This window comes from Cervus canadensis, chromosome X, assembly GCF_019320065.1.
Source record: "Cervus canadensis isolate Bull #8, Minnesota chromosome X, ASM1932006v1, whole genome shotgun sequence".
Taxonomy (NCBI): Eukaryota; Metazoa; Chordata; class Mammalia; order Artiodactyla; family Cervidae; genus Cervus; species Cervus canadensis.
Window position 1 is genome coordinate 57,106,926 of NC_057419.1, and position 5,299 is coordinate 57,112,224.

General features: G+C 41.4%; 1 long non-coding RNA gene across 1 annotated transcript in view; it reads left to right on the forward strand.

The window, feature by feature from the left end:
- LOC122434607 overlaps positions 1 to 5,067 on the forward strand; it is a 38,470-nt gene extending 33,403 nt beyond the window's left edge. The window contains exon 5 of the long non-coding RNA XR_006267430.1: positions 4,929 to 5,067. This is a non-coding gene — a long non-coding RNA (uncharacterized LOC122434607). The remainder of the gene's footprint in view (positions 1 to 4,928) is intronic.
- The last annotated feature ends 232 nt before the right edge of the window (positions 5,068 to 5,299 follow it).

Genomic DNA, 5,299 nt, shown 5'->3' on the forward strand with positions numbered 1-5,299 from the left:
GAGGTCTCTGAGACTATCCTCAGCTCTTTTCATTCTTTTTACTTTACTCCGCTCTTCAGAAGTAATTTCCAGCTCACTGACTTCCAGCTCACTGATTTTTGTCTTCCAGATCAGTGATTCACTCTTCTGCTTCAGATATTCTGCTATTGTCTCCTTCTAATGAATTTTAAATTTTAGTAATTGTATTGTTTGTCTCTGTATGCTTATTCTTTAATTCTTCTAGGTCTTTGTTGATTGATTATTGCATTTTCTCCGTTTTATTTTCAAGGTTTTTTTATTATCTTTACTATCATTATTCTGAATTCTTTTTCAGGTAATTTTCCTATTTCCTCTTCATTTATTTGGACTTCTGTGTTTCTAATTTGTTCCTTCATTTGTGCAGTATTTCTCTGCCTTTTCATTTTTTCTAAGTTATTGTGTCTGAGGTCTCCTTTTCCCAGGCTTCAAGGAAAGTTGAATTCTTTCCATGAAGAAGGTTGAATTCTTTCTTCTTTATTGTTTCTGCCCTCCTACGTTTGGTCCAGTGGTTTGTGTGAGCTTCGTATAGGGTGAGATTTATGCTGAGTTTTTGTTTTGTTGTTTGTTTTTTCCTCTGATGGGCAAGGCTGAGTGAGGTGGTACTCCTGTCTGCTAATGATTTGGCTTGTGTTTTTGTTTTGTTTGTTGTATAGATGTGGCATCCTGCACAGGTGGTTGTGTAATGCTGGGTCTTGTATTCAAGTGGTTTCCTTTGTGTGAGTTCTCACTATTTAATACTCCCTACTGTTAGATCTCTGGGAGTCTAGCGTCTTGGAGTCAGTCCTCCCACTCCAAAGGCTCAGGGTTTGATCTCTGTTCAGGAATGAAGATTCCAAGAGTGGTTTGTTATGGCATTAAGGGAGAGTAAAACAAATATCAAAAAATGAGAAACCAAAGATGAACCCCAGACAAATGACAGTTACAAAATCAGGCATATAATAAGTTAAGTAATGGAATATACACATATACATATACACCCATGATCAAAGTGAAAAGAGTCCAACAATAATAAAGTATAGTAGATTGATCTGGTGAACAAAGAAAATAAAAAAATTACATTTACCATTTAACAACAAAACTAACTTAAGCACAAACTGGGAAACAAAACTAAAGCAAGGTGCCAAGTGGGGAGTAAAGCAATGAAAACAAAACTAACAAATATGTTGAGAGGAAAGGAAAGAAAGAAAAGAAAGAATAGATATGCAAAGTTGAATAGAGGTAGATGAAGAAGATTTATATACATTAAAGATTAACTACAAGGGGGAAAGAACAATAGGAAAGGCAAACAAAGGAATAAATATAGAAAACTATAATACGTTTTAAAAATTAAAGTTATAAAAAAGAGAAAAGAGAAAAAAAAAGGGGGGGAAAGAAGGAAAACTCCACAGAACTGCAAAAGCCCAATGTAAAGGCAGAGGTTTATAACAGCAATAGAAAATGTGACTGAATATACACATCTGCATATACATCCATAAGCAAAATCAAAACAGTCCAACAAAAATTAAGTACAATAGATTGACCTGGTGAAGAAAAGAAACCAAAAATGATATCTACCAGAACAAAACTAATTAAAGCACAAACTGGAAAATAAAATTAAAGCAAAGTGACAATTGGGGAATAAAACAATGAAAATAAAACTAACAAATATGTTGAGAGGAAAGGAGAGAAAGGAAAGAAAGAATAGACATGCAAAGTTAAATAGAGGTAGATAAATAAGATTTATATGCAATAAAGATTAACTGCAAGGGTAAAAGAACAGTAAGAAAAGCAAACAAAGAAATAAATGTAGAAAAAAATAATAGTAGGTTTAAAAAATTAAAATTTAAAATTAAAAAAAGAGAAAAGAAAAGAGAACTTCACAGAACTGCAAAAGCCCAATGTAGAGGCAGAGGTTTATGACAACAATAAAAAATGTGACTGAAGAAAATGAAAAAAGCTCAAAAGCTTAATTTGTTTTATCAGCGCCAATAAAATTGACAACTACAACAGAGGGGGAAAAAACTCCAAAATAATCTACAGAACAAGTCAAAAAAAAAGAATAATAAATATTTTTCTTGAGTCACTGCTGTCAGAGTCCTTTCCCACGCTGGGAATCACAGTCCACCTTACCTCCCTAGGATGCCCTTCAACACTGTACTGCCCTCTGGACCTGCTGTGGGGGCTGCTCAGATTCTAATCTGATCCCACTCCTACATGTTCTTGCCTCCAGTGTCCACAGCTATCAGAGCTAGTGTGTTTTCTTTTGTGGGAGCTCTCAATGGCCTTTTATATATTCTGTAGACACAGAGCCTGCCTAGTTGATCTTGTGGATTTAATCTACAGCTTGTATAGCTGGTGGGAAGGTTTTGGGTCTTCTTAGTCACACTGCCCCTGGGTTTCAATTGTGGTTTCATTTCCACCCGTACAAGTGGGTCGTCCGCTGGGGTTTAGCTCCTGAGGCTGCCCTGGAGGGCTTGGGTTTTCCCCTGTGAGGGCCAGGTATGGAAGTGGTGCAGCTTCTTGGGTCGCAGGGGTTCTGTCAGCACCAGGTACTCAGGGGGCTGATGGTTAGAGCAGCAGGAAATACAGTGCTCTAGAAGGGTATGGCAACCAGTATTGGCCAATACGCTCCAGTATTCTTGCCTGGAGAACCCCTTATCTGGCAGAGAAGCCTGGCAGGCCACAGTCTACAGGGTCACAAAGAGTCGGACAGGACTGAAGCGATCCTGTGCGCATAAATACAAGACTTGTTCTTTCTTTTTTGCTTGTGGCAGCTCTGCCCCAGTGAGAGTTGAACGTGAAGGTAGTGCAGTTGCTTGGCTTGCAGGGACTTTGGCAGCATCAAGTGTTCGGGGACACAGGCTGCCTCCATGGCAGGAGTTATGGCCCTATCAGAGTCTTTTATCGAGCCTCTTGTAGTTGATGATCAGAAGGCCTCTTTGTCCTGTCTTTCTCCGTAGGTCTGCCCGTTCAGGCACTTAAAGGGATCCCTTGCCTAGGGCCCTTCTCTGTTGTTCAGCACTTCAGGCACATAAAGGAGCCCCCCTGACTGGGGTCCTACTCTGTAAATTGGTGCATCAGGCACTTAAAGGGTCACCCTGGGTGGGGCCGTACTCTGTAGTTCAGTGCATCAGGCCTTTGATGGGCCAGGCTCTCTATTGTTCAGCTGCCGGATGCTGGGGTGTGGAGAGAGAGGGGCTATGGTGATGGCTCCACCCCCTACATGTGACTCAGCAGTATCGCCTTGCTTCCATGGATGCCTGGCTTTCCTCCACATGCATTTCCCACCACGATCCACTCCCTCACATCCTCTCAATCCATCTTTCCACAGTCAACAGCAGCCCTTGCACTGGGATTGCTCCACAATCTCTAAACTCCAGCTCCCAGCCGCTGCCCCTTCCAGGAGACCATGTTCCTGAATAGTGTATGTATGGCTGTGGCAAGAACTGTCTGATTCTCATTCCATTTAGACTGCCACAGATCAGCTATTTCACTCTCAGCCTTAAATGTTTCTTCTCTGACTCAGACAATTGTCCCGCTATGGGGATCGGACCCCTGCTTCAGTTCCCCCACCAGCCAAGGGCAAGTACAGCCTTACTAACATTCCTGTTTCTCCCCCTAGCTCCTTCATACTACCGAGTTTTGCGTGGTTCCATATATTCTTTTCCACTGGTCAGGTACTCCTGTCTTCTCTCAGCTGTTGTTCTGTATGCACTTCTGTGTCTGAAGGTGTATTCCTTACGTATCTGTGGAGATAGATGTACTCCATGTCCACCTACTCCTCTGCCATCTTGTTCTCCCTCATGTATCTTCTTGATCCGTGTCTCCAGTCTCTTTATCTGTGCTTCCATTTTATTTTCAAGATTTTGAATAGTCTTTACTATCATTACTCCGAATTCTTTTTCAGGTGGACTGCCTATTTCCTCTTCATTTGTTTCATTTTGTGGGTTTTTACCATATTCCTTCATCTGCTACATGTTTATTGTCTTCATTTTGTTTAATTTAGTGTGTTTTAGGTCTCCTTTCTGCAAGGTGGAGGGCCACAGTTTCTCTTAATTGTAGTCTACCTTCTATGGGTCGGCTGGACCAGTGCATTGTGAACATTTCTTGGTTTGGGGGACTTGTGCCACTGTTTTCATGGATGGAGCTGGATCTTGTCTCTCTGGAGGACAGCTGTGTCCAGTAGTGTGTTTTGGGATGTATTTGGGCTTTATATGGCTTTAGGCAACCTGTCTGCTAGTGTGCAGTTTTGTATTCCTGTTTTGCTGAAAGATTGGCATGAGACATCAGGCACTGGAGCTTGCTAGCGTTTGGATGGGGCTTGGTCTTAGTGTTGAGATGGAGGCCTTTGGGAGAGGTCTTTCTGACTAATATTCTTTGGGGTTAGGAGTTGTCTGGTGGTCCGAAGCCCTGGACTTGGTTCTCCCATCTTGGGGTTTTAGGCCCAGTTGCTTACCGTGGCAGCAAGACTTCACAGGCCACATAGCACAGAAGACAAAACCCCAAGACTAGTGGTGAAAGCAACAGTCAACAACCTAGAACCCCCAAAGAAACTCACACTCAGGTGTCACTTTTCCCTCGCTCTTCACTCTCAGGTTGATGTACTGGAATCTTTCTTTCAGATTGGGCCATTCGGTGCCTAATTCTCCTTCCAGCATGTTACCATGCCTTTCTAATCACCTGCTGAGGTAATTTCCCTTTGTGATCAGTCTGGTTTCACCTGCTCACAGGTTCCACATGCAGGGGTGTGGCATTTGTTACTTCAGAACCATTTCTTTATCCTTTAAGTTACCTGCCTGAGAAATCAAGTTTTTATGATTTAGAATGGTTTTCTGTGTTTGATGTAATCTTTATTAGGTCTTTAATTACTTAAGAAAATTGGGTGTTTTTAATATTAAAAGAGCTAAGGATTTTTTTGTTTGCCTTATAAGCACATAACCTTCCAAGAGAAGCAGATGATATTAAGATGAGGTGGCAAGAATATACAGAACTATACCAAAAGGATCTTCATGACCCAGATAACCATGATAGTGTGATCACTCACCTAGAGCCAGACAACTTGGAGTGTGAAGTCAAGTGGGTCTTAGGAAGCATCACTAGGAACAAAGCTAGCTGAGGCTATGGAATTCCAGCTGAGCTATTTCAAATCCTAAAAGATGATGCTGTTAAAGTGCTGCACTCAATATGTCAGCAAATTTGGAAAACTCAGCAGTGCCCACAGGACTGGAAAAGGTCAGTTTTCATTCTAATCTCAAAGAAGGGCAATACCAAAGAATGTTCAAACTACCACACAGTTGTACTC